Here is a 26549-nt window from a genome sequence, read left to right on the forward strand (position 1 = left end):
TCATGAGGTGTCTGATTTGTTGTGGTACAGAGGAGTGAGTGGATAGAATGTAGGGCATCGGGGATAACCTCTTGCCATCGGAAAATAGGGAGATCTCTGGACCGGAGGGCCAGTAGTATGGTCTTCCAGATGGTACCATTCTCCCGCTCGACCTGTCCGTTACCCCGGGGGTTATAGCTGGTCGTCCTGCTAGAGGCAATGCCCCTGTTGAGCAGGAATTGACGCAGCTCGTTGCTCATAAATGAGGACCCCCGATCGCTATGTATGTATGCGGGGTAGCCGAACAGGGAGAAGATGGAGAGGAGGGCCTTAATGACGGTCGATGTGGTCATGTCGGGGCAGGGAATGGCGAAGGGGAAGTGGGAGTATTCGTCGATTACCGCCAGGAAGTAAATGCTGCGGTTGCTAGAGGGAAGGGGCCCCTTGAAGTCAATGCTGAGACGTTCAAAGGGGCGGGATGCTTTGATCAGATGTGCGCGCTCGGGGCGGTAGAAGTGCGGTTTGCACTCTGCGCAGATGTGGCAGTCATGGGTTACTGTCCTGACTTCCGCGATGGAGAAAGGCAGGTTGCGGGCCTTTATGAAATGGTAGAAACGGGTCACCCAGGGATGGCAGAGGTCCGCGTGGAGGGAGCAGAGGCGGTCTATCTGCGCGCTGGCGCAGGTACCGCGGGACAGGGCATCAGGAGGCTCATTGAGCTTCCCAGGATGATACAAGATATCATAGTTGTACGTGGACAACTCGATCCGCCACCGTAAGATCTTGTCATTCTTAATCTTGCCCCTTTGTGCATTATCAAACATGAAGGCCACTGACCGTTGGTCTGTGAGGAGGGTAAACTTCCTGCCGGCCAAATAGTGCCTCCAATGTTGCACAGCTTCGACTATGGCCTGGGCTTCCTTTCCCACAGAGGGGTGGCGGAATTTGGAAGCCTGGAGGGTTCTGGAGAAGAAGGCCACGGGTCTGCCCGCTTGGTTCAGGGTGGCCGCCAGAGCTACTTCTGATGCGTCGCTCTCGACCTGGAAGGGGAGGGACTCATCAATGGCGCGCATCGTGGCCTTTGCGATGTCCGCTTTGATGCGGCTAAAGGCCTGGCAGGCCTCTGTCGACGGCGGGAAGGTCGTGGTTTGAATGAGGGGACGGGCCTTGTCGGCGTAATTGGGAACCCATTGGGTGTAGTAAGCGAAGAAACCCAGGCAGCATTTGAGGTATTGGGGAGAGGGAGTTCCATCAGGGGGCGCATGTGTTCAGGGTCGGGGCCTATCACTCCGTTACGCGCTACGTAGCCGAGGATGGCTAGACGGTCGGTGCTAAACACGCACTTATCCTTATTGTAAGTGAGGTTAAGGAGTTTTGCGGTTTGGAGAACTTTCCGGAGGTTGGTGTCATGGTCCTGCTGGTTGTGGCCACAGATGGTGACGTTATTGAGGTACGGGAAGGTAGCCCGTAATCCGTACTTGTCGACCATTCGGTCCATCTCCCGTTGGAAGACGGAGACCCCATTTGTGACACCGAATGGAACCCTAAGGAAGTGGTAGAGGCGCCCATCTGCCTCGAATGCGGTGTATTTGCGGTCACTCGCGCGGATGGGGAGCTGGTGATAGGTGGACTTGAGGTCCACAGTGGAGAAAACTTTGTATTTCGCGATATCGTTTACCATGGCGGAAATACGGGGGAGTGGATACGCGTCCAGTTGCGTAAACCGGTTGATGGTCTGGCTATAGTCGATGACCATCCGGTTTTTCTCCCCAGTCCGGACCACCAGCACTTGGGCTCGCCAGGGACTGTTGCTGGCCTCGATGACCCCTTCCGTCAGCAACCTATGGACCTCGGACCTGATGAAGGTCCGGTCCTGGGCGCTGTACCATCTGCTCCGTGTCGCAAAGGGTTTGCAATCGGGGGTGAGATTAGCAAACAAGGAAGGGGGTCCACTTTGAGGGATGCGAGGCTGCAGACAGTGAGGGGAGGTATAGGGCCGCCAAATTGGAAGGTCAAGCTCTGCAGGTTGCACTGGAAGTCCAGTCCTAGGAGTGCCGGTGCGCAAAGGTCAGGGAGGACAAGGAGTTTGTAATTTTTAAAAACCTTCCATTCGACCGTGAGGTCCGCGATGCAGCAGCCGGTGATGCGGACGGAGTGCGAACCTGAGGCTAACCCGATTTTGTGTTTTACAGGATGGACAGGGAGCGCGCAGCGTCTTACCGTGGCAGGGTGGACGAAGCTTTCCGTGCTTCCGGAGTCCAGCAGGCAGCCCGTCTCGTGGCCGTTGAGGTGGATCAGCGTCGTTGTTTTGGCGAGCGTGCGTGGCCGTGACTGGTTGAGTTGAATGGCCGCGAGCCGTGGAGAAGAACCATCGTCGTAGTCGTCGTCGGCCAAGTAGGTGCTGGCAGAACCTTGCGTGCCAGTCCAGGATGGTGGTGCCCAGGATCCGCACGTGGAGTCGGGGCCCCAAGATGGCGGCACCCAGGACCCGCACGTGGAGTCGGGGCCCCAAGATGGCGGCGCCCAGGACCAGCACGTGGCGTCCGGGGCCCAAGATGGCGGCGCCCGTGGGGGCCTCGTGGTTGCTGGGGGTGGGGTTAGTGGTGCCGGCGGGCCGATCGGAGCGGCTGAGAGCGGGGGCAGAGAGGCACGCAGGCCGGGCGCAGGGGCCCAGGGGCGGGGGGAAGTGATTTGCGCGGTGCGTTGGAAGGGCCCGGAAGGGCCCGGAGGAGAGGGGGAGGCGCGCAGGCCGGGCGCAGGGGCCCGGGAGCGGGGGGCGAGAGATTGACGCGGTGTGCTGGAAGGGCCCACAAGGGCTCGGAGGGGGGGATCCCCGGTTGCTGCGCGTTACAGCAGCGACCGATTTGGCCTGGCAGACCGTCGGAAAGTGGCCCTTCTTCCCGCAGCTCTTACAGAGGGCGGAACGGGCCGGGCAGCGCGGGCGAGGATGTTTAGCGAACCCACAGAAATAGCATCGGGGCCCCGCGAACTTGTCGGGGCGTCCCGCGGCGCAGGCCTGAGGGGGGTCGGGAGCGGCGGATGGCAGTGGGGAAGCATGCCAGGAGGCCCAGGGTGCTGCAGAGCGGCTGGGGACATAGGCGCAGGCGTTTAAATCGGCGACCTCCAGGGAGGTGGAGAGAGTCCGTGCCTCAGTTAGGCTGAGGTCGTCTTCCTCCAGCATCCGCAGGCGGATAGCGGGCGACTGCATCCCAGCCACGTAAGCATCTCTAATCAGATGTTCCATGTGCTCCGTGGCTGAAACTTGGAGGCAGGAGCAATTCATCCCCAGGACAGCGAGGGCCTAGTAAAAATCGTCTAATGACTCACCGGGGAGCTGTTGTCTGGTAGCCAGCAGATGTTGGGCGAATACTCTGTTTACCGGTTTAAGAAACTGTGCATTCAGCTTAACCATGGCCGCGTCGTAATCTTTTTCCTCCGCAATCATCGCGTAGGCCGCCATGCCCACGCTGGAGTGGAGGATGTGAAGCTTCTGTGCCATGGTGGGGGGGCTGTTTGCGGAAGCCAGGTATCCATCAAGACATGCCAGCCAATGTTTAAAGATTTCTGAAGCGTTCTGAGTTTGCGGGCTGATGCAGAGGCATTCGGGCTTGATCCGGAGCTCCATCTTCAAAATTCTAGCTTATTAAATTGATGAACCATCAATTGAACGCGAGAAGAGTTGCTGTACAAAAGTTAGGCTTTAATAAGCTAGATGTTAGCCCTGCGGTCAACTACAGTAAATGGACGACCGCCGGGCGTACTGGGTATTTATACCTCATCCTGGAGGCGGGGTTAACTCAGCCTCTTGACCAAGCGGGGAGCCGTCACATGACTAGTCTCAACCAATCGGTCGAGAGGCACATGACCGACCAGGGCCAATGGTAAGCCGGTGTTCTGCACCAATGGCAGGCAGCTATGTTAATCATACCACCGCACTAGGGATTCTTGATGCTACACTCATTAAATGGTGCCTTGATCGCAAAGGCAGTGACTCTCATTTCACCTCAAATTCAGCTCTCTTGTCCATGTTTGGACTTAGGCTGTAATCTGGTCAGGAGCCAATTGCCCCTGACAGAACCCAAACTGTTCATCAGTGAGTAGGTCATTGCTAAGTGTGTACAAGTTAATAACACAGTCGATGACCCCTTCCATTATTTTGCTGATGAACGAGAGCAAACTATTGAGGCAGCAATTGGCCGGGTTGGATTTGTCCTGCTGTTTGTGCGCAGAGCATTGCTGGGCAATTTCCCACAGTGCCAGGTAGATGCCAATGCTGTAGCTGCACTGGTGCACAGATAGTTGTGGAGCAAAAATCTTCAGTACGAATGCCGGAATGTGGTCAGGCCTGTAGCCTTTGCAGAATGCAGTGCTTTCAGCCATTTCTTGATACCACATGGTGTGAATTGATTTGGCTGAAGATTGGCATCTTTGATGCTGAGGACCTCAGGAAAGGGCCGAGAGGAATCATCCACTCAACACTTCTGGCCGAGTGAACTGGGTAAAGCTACTATATAAGGAGCCGAGGGCAAGTGTCCGCACAAACAACATCAGCTCATGTCCTCCCTGCTGTTTGCACTCGCGATTGAGCCATTGGCCATCGCATTAAGAAGTTTGGGGGTATGGAAAGGAATAGTGCGGGGGCAGGATAGGGCACAGGGTGTCCTTATATGCCGATGACTTGCTGTTATACGTATCAGAACCGAGTGTGTTGATAGGGGGAATATTGGAGCTGCTTCAAGTGTTTGGGTCTTTCTCGGGGTGCAAACTAAATATAGTCAAGAGTGAGTATTTTGTGGGGTATCGGCCGGGGGTGGGGGCTGGGGTGGGATGGCTGCCATTCCGTAGGACAGGGACTCACTTTAGGTACCTGGGGGTGCAGGTTGACCGGGTGGGGGAGGTGGGGGTCTCCGCAAGTACAACATTTCTAGTTTGGTGGGGAGAGTGAAAGCTGACCTGGCAAGGTGGAATGGTCTCCCTCTGTCACTGGCGGGCGGGTACAGGCGGTTAAAATGAACGTGTTGCTGCGATTTCTGTTTATTTTTCAATGCCTGCCGATTTTACTGCCAAAGGCTTTTTGTAGAGAGATTGGGGGAAGGATTACTTTGTTCATATGGGGAGGGAAGGTGGCCAGAGTTAGAACCCTGCTGCTACAGAGGGGAAGGCAGGCAGGGGGTTTGGGTCTTCCGAACCTGATGTATTATTACTGGGCGGCGAATGTGGAGAAGGTGTGGAGCTGGGTCAGAGGGGTTGATTCCCAGTGGGTCAGAATGGAGGAGAGTTTGTGCAGGGGGTCAGGATTGAAAGCACTAGCAACAGCGCCACTCCCGATAGCCCCGGGGAAGTACTCAGGGAGTCCGGTAATAATGGCTTCATTGAGAATTTGGAGGCAGTTTAGCCAACACTTCGAGTTGGGGGGCAGGGTCAAGGGAAATGCCGATTCGGGTAAACCACAGATTTGAGCCAGGGAGGTGGGATGAAAATTTTCGGAAATGGGAGGAGAAGGGGATTAAGACACTAAAAGATTTGTTTTTTAGGGGTCGGTTTGCAGGATTGAAGGAGCTGGAAGCGAAGTATGGGCTGGGGCAGGGGAAAATGTTTAGATTTATGCAGGTTCGAGATTTTTCCAGAAAGTTGATACAGAGCTTCCCGGTGGAGCCGGCTTTCACATTGCTGGAGGTGGTGCTGACGGCAGGGGGACTGGAGAAGGGGGTAGTGTCAGCGGTTTACCGAGCTATTTTGGAAGAGGAGAAGGCACCTCTGGAAGGGATCAAAGCAAAATGGGAGGAAGAGTTGGGAGAGGATATGGAGGAAGGGTTCTGGTGTGAGGTGCTCCGGAGAGTGAATGCCTCCACCTCGTGCGCGAGGTTGGGGTTGATACAGCTGAAGGTGGTATACAGAGCACACCTCATGAGGGCGAGGATGAGCTGATTCTTTGAAGGAGTAGAAGATGTGTGTGAGCGTTGCGGGGAGGGGAGGGGGGGGGGGGGGGTGGCTAATCACTTTCATATGTTTTTGGTCCTGTCCAAAGCTAGAGGGTTACTGGAAGGAGGTTTTTTGGGTAATTTCTAAAATGGTGCACGTGAAACTGGACCCGGGCCCCCGAGAGGCCACATTTGGGGTGTCGGACCAGCCAGGGTTGGAAACGGGTGCGGAGGCAGATGTTGTAGCCTGCGCCTCGTTGATCACCCAAAGGCGAATCCTGATAGGTTGGAGATCAACCTCTCCACCCTGTGCCCTGGCATGGCGGGGGGACCTGTTGGAATACTTGACTCTTGAGAAGGTTAAGTTTGAACTGAAGGGAAGAATGGAGGGGTTCTACAATTCATGGGTATTATTCATTATGCACTTTCAAGAACTGGATAACATCGAACATTAGTTGGGGCGTGTGGGTGGGAGAGTTGGGGGGAAGGGTGCTGTGTGTGTTAATGGCGACTATGGGTGATTCCTGATTCCTTTTTGTCAATTGTTTGCGTGAACATGCGGACTAATATTTGTGGTTTGGTGGGAGGATGGGATCGTTGTTATTGATATGGGGATTGACATATTTGTTACTGATTATTGTTTATTGCTGGTGGGTGTAAATTTCGGAGAAAATGTGAAAAAGGAGAATTAAAAAATCTTTTTTAGAAAATACTTCTGGCCGAAGATTTTGTTTTAATTCATTTACGGGATGTGGGCATCTCTATCTAGGCCAGTATTTATTGCCCTTGAAGGGTGGTGGTGGAGTTGCATTCTTAAATCGCTGCAATTCCTGTTGCTTAGGTACACCCACAGTGCTGTTGGGAGTTCTACGATTTTGACTCTGTGACAGTGAAGAAATGGCGATATATGTCCAAGTCAGGATGGCTTGGAAGGTGTTCCCTGAGGAATTTTGATGAGTTCCTGCAGTGCATCTTGTAGATCGTACACAGGATTGCCATTGTTCATCAATGGTGGAAGAAGTGAGTGTTTGGGGAAGTGATACCAATCAAGAGGCTGCTTTGTCCTGGATGGTGTCGAGCTTCTTGAGTGTTGTTGGAGCTGCACTCATCCAGGCAAATGGAGAGTATCCCATCACACTCCTGAAATGAAATGAAAATGAAAATCGCTTATTGTCACAAGTAAGCTTCAAATAAAGTTACTGTGAAACGCCCCTAGTTGCCACATTCCGGCGCCTGTTCGGGGAGGCTGGTCCTGACTTGTGCCTTGTAGATGGTGGACTGGTTTTGGGGAGACGGAAGTGAATTACTTGCCTCAGGATTCCTAGTCTTTGACGTGCTTTTGCAGCCACAGTGTTTATATGGCTAGCCGAGTTCAGTTTCTGATCAAAGGTAACCCCCAGGATGTTGATAGTGGGGGTTCAGCGATGGTAATGTCATTGAATGTCAAAGGGTAATTGTTAGATTGTCTCTTGTTGCAGATCTCATTGCCTGTTACTTATGTGTCCCCTTATCCAGAGTACATTATTTGCCCTTGCCACCCAAAGAGCTTCCTCCACGTGGTGATCAATATGAAGGATCACTGATTCATCAGCTGAGGTGAGGGGGGAGTGGGGGGTGCAGGCGGAAGTAGTGAGCAAGAGATTTCCTTGCCCATGTTTGACCTGATCCCATGTGACTTCATGAGATCAAGAGTTGATGATGAGAACTCCCACGCCATCTCCCTCCTTACTATATACCACTATGCCACCAACTCTGCTGTGTCCTGACAGTGGGAGAGGACATATCCAGGGATATTGACGTCTGGGACAGTGTGTGTAAGGTATGATTCCATAAGTATATGTCAGGCTGTTGCTTAACTAGTCTGTGGAACAGCTCTCCCAATTTTGGCATAAACGCCCAGATATTAGTAATGTGAACTTTGCAGGGTTGACAGAGCTTGAATCCCCCTTTTAAACAACTCATTTGACTCAGTGCCAGGTTTAACAGCTGTCAGTCACTTGAAGAGGATTGAGGAGAAAGCCTGGTGGTGGAACATATTAGATTGCTGCATCAGTATAACCAGATATGGATATCTTTGTAACTCACAGTAAACAAGTTGGGTCCTAAACTTGGCTAAGACAGACGCACTAAGTGCCTCACTTCAGGGCAGATAGGAAGAAAACAGTCATCAGAAATTAGTCATCGTACTTATTCATTCAATACTTGTGTGAATAGCTAAAAAGCAGAGGAAAAGTGCATTATCGAACTCCCTTTACAGCTGTGAATGCATCTAAGTGGGGTTTAATGGAAGTAACGATTCCTGATCAAAAGGGCGACAGCTGCTGCTAAACATCTCTGAAAAGCTTTGTTGTTGGGAAACTTACCCTACTGATGTTCCCTCAATAGAAATGCTCGAGTTGATGCAGACACTTTGTTCGCATGGTTCAGATTTGTACAAATTGTTTGGGTAATTATGGATGTAGATGTGCACCTTGTGCAATTTGGGGATAATTTCACCCAGAGTGTTGGATCAGATGAGAAAAGCTGTGTGAAACTGGGCAGCTTCCTAGCCAGGTTAAACAGCACTCTGTGCAATTTCAAAGTGCTGGCGAGGATCGCAGCCAGCTAGTGAGAGGGAGCTAAAACACGCCTGCAAAGCCAGGATTCCGAAATCAGGGTGCCGATATCAAAGTAAACTTAAAGACTCCTGTGGTGATATACATCACTGTAGATACACAAGTGGTTAATGTAAGTACACGTAGACTAGCTAGACACTAAAGGGAGCACCAGAGACATGACACACAGACACTCAAGCAATAGGTCAGTAAGATAGGACACGACCAACGGGCATTCACGATACACACAGAGGTGACACTACCACAGGGGGGCATTACACCAACCCATATATAAAGCACACAGCACACATGATGTTCCTCTTTCCAGTGGAGACACTCGGTGAGTACAGACACAGGGTTGATTCAACATCACACCCACCACCTGGATTGTAGCAGACTGGTTCGTCAGTCTGCGTAGCTATAGAAGGATTAACAGTAGTGACGAATCCGAGTAGGAGAATTGTAAATAGTTTAATAAGCGTGTTGAAGTTGTCTCCATGTCTGAACCTTCCTTTGTCAGAGTGAACATCAAGGAAGTAAACTTAAAGACCCTGCCCCCACCCACCACCCAAAAAGATCGGGACACCTCCACAAACATCAGGACACCCAGTCAACATGGGGCACACCCCGACCTTTGCTCTCAAGGGAATATCCGCAACCCCCTCCCAGCACTGGAAGATCGGCTCCCCTCCCCCCCACTACACCAAGTAAGCATCGGGGTGACCCATCCCTCCCCCACCTCTGCTGGCACTTCTGATCCCCCCCTCCACACGCAAGGGAACCCCCCACCCCCCCAATGGGGCTACACAGGGCTCTCCCAGCACTGCACGGCCACAGTCCTCACCCCCGGGGGCTATACTCACTTCCATGCCCCCAGTATGGTCATCCCAGTTGTGATTCCCACTGGTGTGATGTCACGCCGGCTGGTGGGTGGGGGTGGGGTGACACACATCTTTTTAAAAATAAATGTAGAGTACCCAATTCATTTTTCCCAATTAAAAGGCAACTTAGCGTGGCCAATCCATCTACCCTGCACATCTTTTGGGTTGTGGGGACAAAACCCACGCAAACACGGTGAGAATGTGCAAACTCCACACGGACAGTGACCCAGAGCTGGGATCAAACCTGGGACCTCGGGCCGGGAGGCAGCAGTGCTAACCACTGCACCACCGTGCTGCATGGGGAGACACACATCCAATGCATCTGGAAGCATTGACATTAAGCCATTTAATGATATTTAAATACATTTAAATTCATGGAAATCAGGAGCATGCCCTATCGTGAGATTTAGCAGCCATTATCTGATTTGAGCCCGCAGGATATGGGCACTGAGAATTTCATCCCTTATCTCCATATGTCTCACTACACTGGGACAATAAAGCCATTTGAAACTTTTCTTTTCGAGACTATAAAATATAGGGGCAGATGTAGGCCATTCGGCCCATTGAGTCTGCTCTGCTATTCAATGGGATCATGACTGATCTTATCTGATTACACTCAACTCCACTTTCCCACCTTATCCTCATAACTCTATTCCCTTATTGATTAAAAATCAGTCTATCTCAGCCGTGAACACACTTAACAATCCAGCCTCTGCAGCTCTCTTTAGTAAAGAATTCCAAAGACTGACTACCCTCAAGAGTAGAAATTCCTCCGAATCTCAGTTTTAAATCGGTGACCCCTTACTCTGAGATTATGCCCTCTGGCCCTTGGCTCTCCCACAAGGAGAAACAATCTCGCAGCAGCTACCCTGTCAAGCTCTCGGAGAATCCTATATGGCTCAATAAGGTCATCTCTCATTCTTCTAAACAACAGAGTTTTGACCCAACCTACATAAACTCTCCTCTTAACAAAATCTCTCCATACCCAGGATCAACCTAAAGAACATTCCCCAGATGGCCTCCAATGCCAGTATATCTTCCCTTAGATAAGGGGGGCAAAACTGTTCACAGCATTTCCAGATGTGGTCTATCTACCTTGTATAGTTTTAGCAAGGTTTCCTTACTTTAATACTCTATTCCCCTTACGATAGAGGCCAACATTCCTTTTGCCTTCCCAATTACCTGCTGAACTTGCATGCTAGTTTCTTTTTGTGATTTATGCATGAGGACCCCCCAAAACCCTCTGTGCTGCTGTTTTCTGCAGTTTTTCTCAATTTGAATAATATTTAGCTCCTTTATTCTTCCTACCAAAGTGCATAACTTCACATTTACCTTCCTTATATTCCACCTGCCAAGTTTTTGCCCATTCACTTTATCTGTCTTTATCTCTCTGTCGACTCTTTGGTCGCAATTTTACACCCGCGTACACTGGAAATTCAAATGGCGATGTCGACATTGTCAAAATATTGCAAGGCTCAGAAATTGAGAATCGTGCTAGCTAGATCTCATTTTCCAATTCTTCCCACCCTTCACCAGCGACATAATGAGATTCCCACTCAGGAAGGTCAGGAATATAATTTCAATAAATTTTAAAATAATTAGAATGCTTCACCGCCACATTGCTCCCCACATTTGGATTTCTCCCCTTGCGATGTGATGCTTTTTAAAAACGTAAACCAGGTGAAGGAAACCCACCGGGGGTGCACAGGTAAGTATAGCCACCGGGTGATGGTGGGTGGGAAGAAAACAGGACATGCCAAGGCAGTACCCGGGCACAGCCCGCTGAACGCGATGCCTCGCTAGACTCCACAGGACCTTGAGATGTTCTGAACGTCGCAATTCTCAATGGAGGCCTTTTGTGAGATTCAAAGACCACAGGCTGGATTCTCCAGTATTGGGACTATGTCCCCCATGCTGGCATCAAAATGGTAGAGTTTTACGGCAGAAAAACTGGCATTAAAGGGACACAAATTCCTGGCCCTGCAGGGGGCTAGCAGGAACCTGGCGTAGATCTAGCAGCTTTAGCTGCAGATACGGGCTCCTGCACTTCCGGGTCGGAGGTCGCACATGCGCACAGTGGCGGACTCGCTATGCTCCATGGAGGACTCGGACTGCGGAGCTGGACCCAAAAAAGAAACCCCCTGATCTGCCATGCGCCCGACCCTCAACACCTGCACAAGCATTTAGTGGCCGCGTATAAGGCCCCCCCCGCCCTCCGATCGGCCCGCCCCTGACCAGGGCGGCCATGGACTGAGTCCACAGTCGCCATGCGAGTATGCCAACCAGCTGGAGTACATTAGTTCCACGCCGTCGGGACTTCGGCCGGTCGGGGGCAGAGGATGGTGGAGCAGGCCTCTGGCAATGGCCCCAGAAAGGTCCCAGGGGCCTGCAGAACCGGGGTACCGGTGCTGGTCCCAATTTCTTGCGGGAAAATGTTTTCTCCGCCTCCGCTCCAGCCGCGATTTCAGCGTTGGGGGGGGCGGAGAATCCAGCCCCTCAACCCAAAACCATGTCGGGTGCGACGAGACCTTTTATTTATTCAGTGAAACCATTTCTGAGTGAAACTATTGATCACTGAATAATTATAAAAATTGGATAGGAAATTAAAGAATTTGAAAGCAAGTATTTACATTCAGAAGTAGATCATTACAAATTAATCAATGCATTCGATCAATTATTTATATACAAGAAAATGAATTTTTGTTGAAATCCTAAAAAAAATGTAATCCTTTATTGACCAGCTTTAGTATGAAAAGGGAAATAGAACTCTACTAGAGGTTGAAGAAAAACTGCTAAGTAGAATTCAAAGGAAAATTAAAATTAGAGACTAAAAATGGATTAAATTAGATTATGCTAAGTACCAATCGGACATAATTCCCAATTAAACACAAGCTGTAAATCCAAGACAATTTATCAGATGGCATTTCCTTGGATGTATAATGCATTTAATTGGAACCAAATTATCAAACAAAAAGCAATTTAAAAATACTACTTTGCTGTATATTTCAAATTGATGGCTTTGAAACGTGGCTGAAAATGTATAATTGAAAATGGTTCCTGTGGACTTCCGGTTGCGGCTATGCGGAGCTAAGCCGCACGTTCGGCAGCTCCCACTTTAAAAGGACTTGTGGGCTCTTTTAAGGGCCCCAAACGGCGCTGATTCGACGATTCCCGGTGGATAAAGGGGTCTGGAGCAAAACCCCCCGGGATTTATGGTTCGGACTCGAAGTGGGGCAAGGAGAAAAACGGCAGCAGCTCCCCTGGAAAAGCGGGGGAAGGTGGACAAAATGGCGGCTGGTGGAGCCCCTGAGGAGTGGAGGCAGTGGGCTGAGGAGCAGCAGGCAGCCCTTCTGCGCTATTTCACGGAGCTGAAAGGGGAGTTGTTGGAATCCCTAAAGGTGACGACGAGTAAGCTGCTGGAGACCCAGACAACCCAGGGCGCAGCGATACTCGAGTTGCAGCAGCAGGCCTCTGAGCGCGAGGAGGAGGTTTCGGCCCTCGTGGGGAAGGTGGAGATACACGAGGCACTTCATAAAAAGTGGCAAGATCGGTTTGAGGAGATGGAGCTTCGGTCACGGAGGAAGAACCTGCGGATCCTGGGCCTCGAGGAGGGGTTGGAGGGGTCGGACCTGCCGGCCTTTGTGGCGTGATGTTGAACTCACTGGTGGGGGCAGGATCCTTCCATCTGCCCCTGGAGCTGGAGGGGGCCCATAGAGTGCTGGCCAGGCGGCCTAAGGCGAATGAACCCCCACGGGCAGTGCTGGTGCGGTTCCATCGGTTCAGTGACCGGGAGTGTGTTCTCCGATGGGCCAAGAAGGCGAGGAGTAGTAAGTGGGAGAATTCGATAGTGCGTATCTACCAGGACTGGAGTGCAGAGGTGGCCAAGCAGAGAGCCGGGTTTAACCGGATGAAGGCGGTGCTCCATGGAAAGCAGGTGAAGTTCGGCATGTTGCCGCCTGCGCGTCACCTACAAGGACCGGCATCACTACTTTGAGTCCCCGGAGGAAGCGTGGGCCTTTGTGCAGGCTGAAAAGCTGGACTTGAACTAAAGATTGGGGGCTGTGGGAGTTTTTCTACTCTATTCATGTATAATTGTTTAGGTTGTAGCGGGTTATTCGGTTTGTTTTTGTTTTTTCTCTCGCTTTCAGACGATGTGGGTTATGGTTTCGTGTTCTAAGGGGGGTACTGGGGTTTGTGGTTGATCTGTGTCTTTGTTTGTACGGAGTTGGTGGTTGGGTGGAGACTGCGGTTTGGGAGCTACGTTGGTGGGGTGGGGCAGTGTGAAAGCGCGGGCTTTTCTCTGGTTTCCCGTGCTGCGGGACGAGGGGGTGGAGCTGGTGGCGGGGGGCGTGGCTATTAGACCGGGTTTCCCGCGCTGAAGCAGTGCCCAGGAGCTGATGCAGGGGAGGAGGGGGGACCTCATATCGGGAGGGGCCGGAGTTAGAGCGGGAGCTGCCGGGGTCAGCAGAAGTCAGCTGGCTCACGGGAGTACAGTGGAGGGAGAGTCGCGGCTAGGAGGGGTCCTAGCCTGGGGGGGGGGGGGGGGGGGATACCGGGTTGCTGCTGGATTGGCCAGGGAGGAGTTCGGGGGGGTCGGGGTGAGGTTCTATCGCCGTGGGAAACGGGCCGAATGGATGATGGCCAGGGGTGAGCAGTCGATGGGTTATGGCTAGTCGACAGGGGAGGGGGGCGGGGTGCCCCCTGATCCGGCTGATTACATGGAACGTGAGGGGGTTGAATGGGCCCGTTAAGCGGGCCCGGGTGTTTTCGCATCTGAAGGGGCTGAAGGCGGACGTGGCCATGCTCCAGGAGACCCACCTGAAGGTGGCGGACCAGGTCCGTCTGAGGAAGGGGTGGGTGGGGCAGGTTTTCCACTCAGGGCTCAACTCGAAGAACCGGGGGGTGGCGATCCTGGTGGGGAAGAGGGTGGCGTTTGAGGCGTCTGAGGTTGTGGCTAATAGTGGCGGCAGATATGTGATGGTGAGCGGTAAGCTGCAGGGGGAGAGGGTGGTGTTGGTTAATGTGTACACCCCAAATTGGGATGATGCTGGTTTCATGAGGCGTATGTTGGGCCGCATTCCTGGCCTGGCGGTGGGGGGCTTGATCATGGGGGGGGGGGGGGACTTCAATACGGTGCTGGATCCCCTACTGGATCGTTCTAGTTCAAGGACAGGCAGGAGGCCAGCGGCGGCCAAGGTATTGAGGGGGTTTATGAACCAGATGGGAGGAGTGGATCCCTGGAGGTTCGGGAGGCCGAGGGCTCGCGAGTACTCCTTTTTCTCCCATGTGCACAGGGTTTATTCTCGCATTGATTTCTTTGTTCTGAGCAGGGGACTGGTCCCGAGGGTGGAGGAGGCCGAATATTCAGCTATCCCGATTTCGGACCATGCTCCGCACTGGGTGGATCTGGAGATGGGGGAGGCACGGGACCAGCGCCCGCTTTGGCGTCTGGACGTGGGGTTGTTGGCTGATGAGGATGTGTGTAGGAGGGTTCGGGGATGCATCGAGAGGTACCTCGAGGTCAATGATACTGGGGAGGTCCAGGTGGGGATGGTGTGGGAGGCTCTGAAGGCAGTGATTAGGGGGGAGCTGATCTCCATCCGAGCCCATAGGGAGAGGGGGGAGAGGGAGAGACTGGTGTAGGAGCTGTTGAGTGTGGATAGGAGGTACGCGGAGGCCCCGGAGGAGGGATTGCTGGGGGAACAGCGTAACGTGCAGGCCAAGTTTGATTTATTGACCACCAGAAAGGCGGAGACACAGTGGAGGAAGGCGCAGGGAGCGGTCTATGAGTATGGAGAGAAGGCGAGCAGGATGCTGGCGCACCAGCTGCGTAAGCGGTACGCGGCTAGAGAGATTGGTGGAGTGAAGGATAGAGATGGAAATGTGGTGCGGCAAGGGGTAGAGGTCAATGAGGTCTTTAGGGACTTCTATAGGGAACTGTACCGGTCGGAGCCGCCGGCGGTGGGAGGGGGAATGGAGAATTTTCTGGACAGGCTCCGATTTCCAAGGGTGCAGGAGGAGCAGGTGGAGGGACTGGGGGCGCCGATCAAGTTGGAGGAGCTGGTCAGTGGGATTGGCCACATGCAGTCCGGGAAGGCGCCGGGACCGGATGGGTTCCCGGTTGAATTTTATAAGAAATATGCGGACCTGCTGGGCCCCCTGTTGGTCAAGACCTTTAACGAGGCATGGGAGGGGGGTGTTCTGCCCACGACGATGTCTCGGGCACTAATCTCCCTGATCCTGAAGCGTGATAAGGACCCCTTGCAGTGCGGTTCATACAGGCCGATTTCACTGCTGAATGTAGACGCCAAGTTGCTGGCGAAGATCTTGGCCACTAGAATAGAGGACAGTGTGCCAGGGGTGATACATGAAGATCAGACGGGTTTTGTGAAGGGGAGGCAGCTGAACACTAACGTGCGAAGGCTGCTAAATGTGATAATGATGCCGGCAGCAGAAAGAGAGGCGGAGATTGTGGTGGCATTGGATGCGGAGAAGGCCTTTGACAGGGTTGAGTGGGGGTACTTGTGGGAGGTGTTGGAAAGGTTCGGGTTTGTGGTGGGGTTTATTAAATGGGTGAGGTTGCTGTACGAGGCCCCGATGGCGAGTGTAGCGACAAATGGGAGGAGGTCCGAGTATTTCAGGCTCCACCGTGGGATGAGGCAGGGGTGCCCCCTGTCCCCCTTGCTTTTTGCGCTGGCAATAGAGCCTCTTGCCATGGCTCTCAGGGAGTCGAGGAGGTGGAGGGGTTTGGTGCGAGGTGGGGAGGAGCACCGAGTGTCGCTGTATGCGGACGACTTGCTGTTGTATGTAGCAGACCCGGTGGGGGGAATGCCGGAGGTGATGGAGATTCTGGCTGAGTTCGGGGAGTTTCTCGGGATATAAATTGAACCTGGGCAAGAGCGAGCTGTTTGTCGTTCACCCGGGGGATCAGGAGGAGGGGATTGGTAGGCTCCCGCTAAAGAGGGCAGTGAGGAGTTTTAGGTACCTGGGGGTTCAGGTGGCTAGGAGCTGGTGGACTCTGCACAAGCTCAATTTTACTAGGTTGGTGGAGCAGATGGAGGAGGAATTTAAAAGGTGGGACATGCTGCCGTTGTCGTTGGCGGGTAGAGTACAGTCCGTTAAAATGGCGGTGCTCCCGAGATTTTTGTTTTTGTTTCAGTGCCTCCCCGTTTTCGTTCCGAGGGCCTTTTTCAGGAGGGTGAACAGCAGCATTCTGGGATTTGTTTGGGCGCATGGGACTCCGGGGGTAAGGAGGGTCTTTTTGGAGTGGGGCAGGGATAGAGGGGGGCTGGCGCTGCCCAACCTCTCTGGGTACTATTGGGCGGCTAATGTCTCGATGGTACGCAAGTGGGTAATGGAGGGGGAGGGGGCAGCATGGAAAAGGATGGAGATGGCGTCCTGTGGAGGCACGAGCCTGAAGGCACTGGTAATGGCTCCGTTGCCGCTCCCTCCAACGAGGTACACCACGAGCCCGGTGGTGGCGGCCACCCTCAAAATTTGGGGGCAGTGGAGGCGACACAGGGGGGGAGTGGGGGGCTCGGTGGAGGCCACGCTGCGGGGGAACCACCGGTTTGTCCCAGGGAACATGGATGGTGGGTTCCTGGGGTGGCACAGGGCGGGCATTAGGAAGTTGGGAGACCTGTTTATTGACGGGAGGTTCGCGAGCCTTGGTGAACTGGAGGAGAAGTTTGAGCTCCCCCCGGGGAATATGTTCAGGTACCTTCAGGTCAAGGCGTTTGCTAGGCGACAGGTGGAGGGGTTCCCTTTGCTGCCCCCACGGGGGGTAAGGGATAGGGTGCTTTCAGGGGTGTGGGTCGGGGATGGGAAGGTGTCTGACATCTATCAGGTAATGCAGGAGGTGGGGGAGGTGTCGGTAGAGGAGCTGAAGGCTAAGTGGGAGGTGGAGCTGGGGGAGCAGATTGAGGAGGGGACATGGGCGGACGTGCTGGAGAGAGTGAACTCCTCCTCTTCATGTGCGAGGCTGTCTCATCCAGTTCAAGGTGCTGCACCGGGCCCACATGTCCGGATCTAGGATGAGTAGGTTCTTTGGGGGCGAAGACAAGTGCGTCAGGTGTTCTGGGAGTCCAGCGAACCATGCTCATATGTTCTGGGCATGCCTGGCACTGGAGGAGTTCTGGAAGGGGGTGGCGGGGACGGTGTCGAGGGTGGTGGGATCCAGGGTCCAAGCCAGGTTGGGGACTCGCGATATTTGGGGTTGGGGTGGAGCCGGGAGTGCAGGAGGCGAAAGAGGCCGATGTCTTGGCCTTTGCGTCCCTAGTAGCCCGGCGGAGGATCTTGCTGCAGTGGAAAGATGCGAGACCTCCGAGTGTGGAGACCTGGATTAATGACATGGCGGGATTCATTAAGTTGGAAAGGGTCAAGTTCGCCCTGAGGGGGTCGGTACAAGGGTTCTCTAGGAGGTGGCAGCCTTTCCTCGACTTCCTGGCTCAACGATAAGGTACTAGGTCAGCAGCAGCAGCAACCCGGGGGGGTGGGGGGGGGGGGGGGGGGGGGGGGGGGGGGAAGGTGGGGGGGGGGGGGTTTAGGGGGATAGTGTTTAAGTTAATTTGCTTATTGTTAATTTATTCTGTTGTTTACTGGGGTTGGGGGGGGGTTTGTTATATGCGTTGTTACGGGTGCCGGGGGGTGTTTATTATTATTATTGTTATTGTTATTATATTGTTTTGTTGATATATATTTTTCAAAAAATTTCAATAAAAATTATTTTAAAAAAAAGAAAATGGTTCCTGAGCGCAAGAGTTTTAAAAATCCGATAGACGCATTATCAAAAGCTGTAGAGAACAAGTCCAATTGTGGGGGCCAGTCTCCATGATTCCAAGATCCTTGAGCTATTTTATAGGTAATCAACTGGCTACCTAAAACAGGCATTAGATCCCTTAACGTGAATAAATAAGGGATCAAATGCCAATTTTAGGTCTCCTTGCAGAAAATGGGCTGCAATGAAAAAGGAATTAGTCAACCTGCCAACTAAATACAGCAAGATCCCACAGAGAGATGAATAGTCAGGTAATCTGTTTTTGTTGGTGTTAATTGAGGGATAAACGTTCGCCAGAACTTCTTTTTTTAAATGTTTTTATTTAGTTTTTTGTGGTATATAAACAGAGGATAAAGAAACCTATTTACACATAGGTTGGTTTCAATTATTTACATACATACATCGTCATTCTTCTTGTATTATTTGCAGTGGTGGTTGCGATTTCCCGTTTTTCGATCCCCATTAGTTATTTGATTCCGGCTGTTTCCTCTGCTCCTATCCTTTCCCGCGCCCCAACTGTATCATTTATTTGTACTTGTACCTTTCTCCCATTATGTTGGTGTGATACTGCTTCTCATATTTCTTTTTTTGGGCATGGCTGGTTTCCGTGCTTCCCTGCCCTCCCTCCCACTCCCCCTCTCCCCCCCCCCCCCCCCCCCCACTTCCTTTCTTTGCCATGGCTACTCTCTCTACTCTCTCCTGATCTTTAACTTCTTAGTCGTTGGCTACAAACAGGTCTTGGAACAACCGAGTGAATGGCTCCTGCGTTTCGTGGAAGCCCTCCTCCGACGGCAAATTTAATTTTCTGCATTTGAAGAAATTCCGATGGGTTGGACAGCCAGTCCACAGCTTTGCTGACTGCCAGCCAAGCAGGATTCTCCAGCAGGCAATTAGAGAGGCAAAGGCAAGGGTGTCGGCCCTCTTCCCATGAAAAATTCTGGCTGTTCTGATACCCCGAAGACCGCCATTCTCGGCTTCACGCTCACCCCCAACACTTTGGACATTGCCTCAAAGAAGGCTGTACGAAACCCAACAAGTCTGAGCAAGACCAGAACATGTGGGCATGGTTGGCCAAGCCTCCTTGGCATCATTCACATCTATTCCCCACCTCTGGGAAGAACCAGCTCATATGGGTTCTGGTTAAGTGAGCTCTGTGTACTACTTTTAGCTGCATTAGGCTTATTTATCCTTCTGCATGTGGAAGTGGAGTTGACCCTGTACAATGCTTTGCTCCAAAGTCCTCACCCTATTTCAAATGCCAAGTCCTCCTCCCACTTCTCCCTCACCTCGTCCAACTGGGTGTTGGCCCCCCCTTAGCAGTGATCCATACATGTCACCACAGTTTCCTTTCCCTAGGATGTCTGCATTCAGCAGATCCTCCAGCAGTGATTTTTGTGGTGGTCATGAGTACATCTTTGTTTCCCTTCATAGAACACTTTTGACCTGTAGGTACCTTAGTTCATTTCCCCCCAGTCAACTGGAATCTTTGTGTCAGTTCCTCGAGCGTTGTCAGTCTGTTGTTGGTGTAAACGTCCCTAATTGGCAGTGTCCCCCCGTCCTGTCTCCATCTTTGAAGGTGGCGTCCATAGTCGCAGGTGTGAACCTGTGGTTGTCGCAGATAGGGGCTTTGCCGAACATTTTGGTTCGTTCGAAATGCTGTCGAAGTTGGTTCCACGACCCGAGTGTTGCTAACACCACTGGGCCTGTTGAATATTGGGTGGGACTGGGAGTGCCGCCGTAGCTAGGGCCAGGAGGGAGGTCCCTCTGCAGGAGCCCTCCTCCACATGCACCCACTCGGATTCTGCTCCATTATCCATCCCTTTACCCTCTCCGCAGTCGTTGTTCAGTGGTAACATTGCAGGTTTGGGAGGGCTAGGCCATCCATGGATCTCGTTCTCTGCAGTACTCTCTTTGGGATCCTTGCGTTCTTCCCTCCCCACACAAACACCATAGTCAGTTTGTCCAGTGAACTGAAAAAGGCCTTGGGGATGTAGATCAGGATGGATCTAAACAGGAAGAGGAACCTGGACAGTATGCTCATCTTGGTCGACTGCACTCTCCCTGCCAAGGAGAGTGGGAGCGTGTTCCCTCTCTGCAGGTCCTTTTTAACTTCCTCTGTCAGGCTGGTCAGGTTGTGATGTGCTGGTCCAGAGGAGGTTCACAAGAATGATCCCTGGAATGAAGAGCTTGCCATATGAGGAGCGTTTGAGGACTCATTGGAGTTTAGAAGGATGAAGTGGGATCTTATTGAAACTTACAGGATACTGCGAGGCCTGGTTAGAGTGGACATGAAGTGGATGTTTCTACTAGTAGGAAAAACTAGAAACTTAGGGCACACCCTCAGACTGAAGGGATGATCCTTTAAAACAGAGAGGAGGAGGAATTTCTTCAGCCAGAGGGTGGTGAATCTGTGAAAACCTTTGTTGCAGAAGGCTATGTGGGCCAAATCACTGAGTGTCTTTAAGACAGAGATGGACAGGTTCTTGATTAATAAGGGGATCAGGGGTTATGGGGAGAAGGCAGGAAAATGAGGATGGTAGAGCAGACTCGATGGGCCAAGTGGCCTAATTCTGCTCCTGTGTATTATGGTCTATGACAATGCTGCTACTCTTTTTAGTAGGTGGTATTGGGAGGTGCAGCCGGGGTAAGTCAAGTGAGTCACTGCAGTGCAAGCTATATTTCATACATGGAATCACAGTGTGCTGTTGGTGAAGGGACTTTTGGGCTTAAGTGGTATTAAGCTGAAATGTTTTGACAGCTGTGTCTATCCTGACATGGGCGCAGAAGCCGACAGAGGGTTTAAATCCATCAGAGGATAACCACAATGCACCCATCCCCAATCCCGCTGCCCCCCCCCCCCCCCCCCATTGTAAAAACCCTACCTCCAGTCTGCTCTCATTGTGTTGATATAACCACTCCAGTTAAGCTTCTGGTTAGTGGTGACCCCCAAGGATTTTTGGTAGTTGAAAACTTGGTGATAATTGTATTGAAGGCGTGGGCTTTTTCTTGAAAATTGTCAATGCCTGACATTAAGTGGCCTGAATATTACCTTCAACTTATCAGCTGAAACTGGATATTATCTTAGTATTACCGTAAGCTAATGTTACCTTCACTGTTGTGAACCAAACCTAACATTGTATAAATTCTGACCGTCCAGTCATTTCTGTCTTAGTCTCCAGAAAAGGGCAAGCTGTCCAACATCAATAGAATTTTGTTCAATGTCATTCACAGTAGGGAGAAATCAATATTGAAATTAACTTGTACTGCACTACCCCATGTTGAAATGTGAAAGTTCTTACAAACCAGATGCTTCAGCTTGCAAATGAAAACAAACACATAAGCTATGTCCCTTTGAAAACATGCTGCGGGATTCTCCGCCGGCGGAATCCTCCGCTTCATCGGCAATGCACCCACTCCCGCTGGTTTCCCGCCGGTGTGGGCTGGCCAAAATGGGAAACCCTACTGGCCGGCTGAGGGAACGAAGAATCTCACAGCCAGCAGTGGCATGGCATGCAGGAAACCAGGGCTGGTCAGATGTAGAATCCTGCCCATGATTTTTCAACTGACTTGAAATTTTGCAATTTGAAGTGAGACAGAGCAAATTGTTTAAAATGCAAGGCCACATTCCACAGTGAAGGTGAGAAACAACCAAATTCCCCCCCCCCCCCCCCGCCGGGAAATGTGAAGAGAGACATTTTCCAAAATCCAGACACCCATCAAAACTCATAATGGTCTAAGGAAGAGACATTAAAAAGTATTGGATATTGAAACAGTGGGCAGAATTTTGCTGCCAAATGACAGTGACAAATTCTCCCCAGATACACAGCCACATTCCATTCCACATCTTCAAGCATTCTGTCAAAAAAGATCAGGGGCCGTGCGTTGCGCCTTCATTCTGGCGGGACGAGGACTGATAGAACATGGCTCCAGAGAGATCAGGGTGCCATTTATAAAGGGCACCCCGATCTCAAAGGGCTGGATTTTCCGTTTTTGGGGTTATGTCCCCACAGCGTGGTGAAAACTGTGCTCTATTATGCCAGGAAAACTGGGGTCAAAAGGCCACAGATTCACAGCCTTACAGGGGGCTAACAGGCAGCTGTTGTGGAGCTCGCAGCTCCAGCTGCCGATACAGCCCCCTAAACTTCCGGGTCAGAGGCTGCGCATGTGTACGGCGGCGGCCTCCAGCGGCTGCGCCGTGCTCCATGGTGGACTCAGATCGCGGACCTGGACCACAGAAATAGTGCCACAGATCGGCCGCTCGCCCGACCCGGGCCAGCCACACACATTGCCCCTAGTCCCGAAAGAGGCCCTCCCAGCACTCCGATCGGCCCGCTCCCGACTGTGGCGGCCAGACAGGGTCTGCAACAGCCTCGTGAGTTTCCCGAACGACAGAACCACATTAGAAATATGCCATCGGGAATTCAGCCGGTTGGGGACAGAGAATAGGGGGGCGGGCCTCAGGCAATGGTCTCAGGTGGTGTATTCTCAGCGCGGCGTACTCCGAGTACGCTGCTGCTCGGGGACGGGGAATCGCGGAACCAGCGCCGGGCCCGCTTTCATGCTGGATTCAGCCCCGGCGCCGAACGCATTCTCGCCGTTGGGGTGTAGAGAATCCAGCCCCAGGTCCCCCTTCCCCACGGATTGAGGCCCATGGCAGACAAGGAAAACACCCCTAACCCCAGAAGACTGAGGAGTAACCTCCCCTTCCACCTCTCAATGTTCGGGTAACCCCCTCCCTCCAAATTAATGGTTCATCAGCGCTCATCTCCCCCCCCCCCCCCCCCCCCCTCCAAATGGCGTTCACTCGAGGTCCTGCCCGGGAAATGCTAACCTTGTCCCGGAAAGTTGGCACTGCCTGACCATGTCCCTCACCAACCAGGGACTGTACTCACCCAAGAGGCCCCAGCATGGTCATTACAACTGGGTTCCATTTTTGGAAACCAGTAGTGAATTCCGCTGCCGTGGGTATCTGATGATGCCGGAAGCAACGAAATTAAGCCATTTTATAATATTTAAATTTAGTTATCATGGTTATGACATGCCTCTCTGGGCATGAACCTAAACTTGCCGCCGCAAATCCCATTCTGGCCCTCGTGAAAATTAGCAGCCATAACGGAATTTGTACCCACAGCAAATAGGCCCAGAAAATCACAGCTAATATCAGCCAAATCCAGCAATCCAGTCACTAGAGATAAATTACAAGTAAATTGCAACACAGGCGGTATCAAGAAAGGCTTCAACAGAGGAAACAGGCTCTCTCCCTCTCTTTTTTGTAATAAACAAGTTGCCTCGTTTAAGAAACCAATCCTACCAACAAACCAAGATCTCGTAATGATTACAACACATTCTACATCTGACCACATCCAACCCAATTCATCAGCAATGATAAAATCTACACCACCTGGACAATCAAGCTAAACCATACATTCTTTTACCACTTTTTATTTGGACTCCAACTAGCTTTATTTCTGATACCTCGTGTGCATGTGTGTAGGTCCTAATGACAGCATAAGGGTCGAATGCTTGATGTCACGTTTTTATTATTTTTCTCAGGTTTAGTGGCTCACAAATTTGCTCTTAAGACTCAAGAAAGTTTTGTTTGCTTGGCAGCTTACCTCTCGCAGTTTAAATGGTTAAATACATTACGATTTGGAAATGGCATATCCTTGCTAAAAATACACTTAAATCTCTTTTGCGACTGACCAAGCAGGTTGAATAGAGGAGGACCAGTTCACCCCTTCTCACCTGGTAGTAACAGAATATTCAGTGGGAATTTCTGGCCCAACCCAGTCCGTATCATCCAGTCCCACCGAACGCAACCTTCGGCTGGCCAGCCACATCCCCCACAGCAGATCCCACCACGGTGGGGCTGGGAAATCCCAGCCATTATATCATTAAATCGACAAAAGAATAAGATGGTTTAGCAATTTTGGAAATTAAACCCAAAGCCCTAGTCATTGGATATAATGAAATTATAAAAGCATTTTTCAACTTCTTCTGGGTCACATTTAATGAGATCAAGGAAAGGTGACTGAATTAATTCAAAATTGTTCGGAATTTCTCCTGAGAACAAAGATAGTGTAGATCAATCACAAGAGCTCAATTTTCTAATAGTTATGATCCCCAAAACTATCACTGAAAGAGAAAAAAAGCTAATTTTCAAAAGCTTCAAAGTTGACACAAGAGATTTGAATCCAAGTGAAATGTTTTTTACATAATTTTGATGAGATTGTCACTAAATGCTAATTATACATTAGCAAAAGAAGGTTCACAAAGTGATAGAGATTTGATGCAATGTCTGATTTTTACAAAGATATTGGAGAGTGAATTTCCACCTCAACAGGGAGAGTATCTGATTGAACGTCCATTGTACACTCTGTTCAATTTTGCTTTCCATTAAAGTTAAACATTACCCCCATTATTTTCACCTGTGGTGTATGAACCCATGGGATACAATTTGGAAGCAGAAAACAACTCTTTAGCAAACAACTTTACAAAATCATACACAATGGGCCAGATACAATATGCACTAGAGGGATAAGTCTGTGACACTAATTTTGCAAAATGTTTCTTGTACATCAGGAGTAGAAGATACAATGGTCTCCGGCATAAAAGGTGACATTTGAATCTATTGGACTGGAATTTGGATAACCGCAAGACTCGAGGTGGTCAACACACAAATTTGGTATGCCCACCTCATTTGAATGGTTGTAGCAATGGCCAGTGAAGCTTTTATTTGTTTATGGGATGTGAGCATTGCTAGCTAGGTGAGCATTTATTGCCCATGAGCGTTAATTTCCCTCGAGAAGCTGGTTGGGAGCTGCCTTCCTTAACCGCTAGCAATGTACATCCACCCACAGTGCTGTTTCGGAGGAAGTTCCAGGATTTTGACCCTGCGACAATAATGTTTCTGATAGTAACCTTAAATCTGCATCCCGCCTACCCCATTACCATCTTGCTTATCAAGAATCAATCTATCTATGCCTTAAGAATTTCAAAGACTCTACTTGCACCACCTTTTGAGGCAAGAGGTCCAAACACACAGGACCTTCTAAGAAAAAAATTCCATCCGTTTTATAGGAGCAACGCCTTATTCGTAAACAGTAATCCCTGGATCTAGATTCTCCTACAAGATGAAACATCCTTTCCACAATCACTATCACGACCCTTCAAGTATAGTTTCAGGCAAGTACAAGACCCATATTGTAGTCCCACACCAAGGAGTGATATACAAGTACCTACATGGTCCAGATTTGGAATCTGGGTGTCACATAAGAGTGCGAGGACAGCATAGCACTGATTCAATCTTCCAGTATATGTGGGGCACACATCTGAATGCTCTCTTCTTCTGCTGCAACACTGTAGTGTGTGTGACCAGTGGCATATTGCTGCAGTGGTATGCCTCTACAGCACATCTGCGACTGAACTTCTAATTTCTTCCTCAATACTGAACACAAGATTGGAAAAAAAAAATGCTTTCCACACCAACAGCATAAAAGAAAATCTGTATTCTTATGCTGCAACAGGATGGGACTTTAAAGTACCAGATTAGGTAAAGTACTGTGAGGGAAACTGTAATCACCTCCGACCCCCCGCCGGGTCAGAGAATCGCCGGGGGTAGGCGTGAATCCCACCCAGGCCGGCTGCCGAATTCTCTGGTGCCGGGGTTTTGGCAACCCGGCAAATCACGGTGCGCCGGTTGGCTGCCACTAGCAGCGCCCCCACCCCCCCCCCCCCCCCCGGCGATTCTCCAGCTCGCAACGGGCCGCCCATTTTTTTGACGGTCCCGCCGGCGTTAATTAGAGTAGATCCATACCGGCAGGACTTGGCGGCACGTGCGGCCTCCGGGGTTCTCGGGGGGGGGGGGGGGGGGGGGGAAGAGGGGTGGCGCGGGGGTATCTGGCCCCGGGAGGTGCCCACACGGTGGCCTTGCCCGCAATCGGGACCCACCGATCCACGGGTGGGCCTGTGCCATGGGGGCACTCTATTCCTCCGCATCGGCTGCGGGGGCATTCCGCTGTGGCCGATGCAGAGCCGAAGCCCTCAGTACATGCGCGGGGACGACGCTAGCACACGCTGGCGCTCCCGCTCATGCGCCAACTCGCGCAGATTGGCATGGTGCCAAGCCCCTTCCCCGCCGGTCCCGGCGCCGAGGAGTGACGTGCACCACTCCGGGGTGGGCCTAGCCCTTGAAGGTGCAGAGGATTCCCCGCCGGGTAGGGGAGAATCCTGCCCAAGGTGTTTCTTGTCTCCCCACAGCCATAATAATCAACCATCTCAACACTTTGCAGTAACCTTCCAAACATTTACTAACCACACCTCCCTTGACACTCACTGCTTCTGTTCCATCAGACTGCTCATGTGGTATTGAATAAGCCACAATTTCCTCCATTTAACA

At 51.4% G+C, this 26549-nt stretch overlaps 1 long non-coding RNA gene across 1 annotated transcript in view; it reads left to right on the forward strand.

Moving 5' to 3' along the window:
* Positions 1–26549, forward strand: part of LOC119972553 — a 147546-nt gene that overhangs the window by 119536 nt on the left and 1461 nt on the right. The window contains exon 3 of the long non-coding RNA XR_005462076.1: positions 24734–24836. This is a non-coding gene — a long non-coding RNA (uncharacterized LOC119972553). The remainder of the gene's footprint in view (positions 1–24733; positions 24837–26549) is intronic.

Source organism: Scyliorhinus canicula, chromosome 10 (assembly GCF_902713615.1).
Source record: "Scyliorhinus canicula chromosome 10, sScyCan1.1, whole genome shotgun sequence".
Taxonomy (NCBI): domain Eukaryota; kingdom Metazoa; phylum Chordata; class Chondrichthyes; order Carcharhiniformes; family Scyliorhinidae; genus Scyliorhinus; species Scyliorhinus canicula.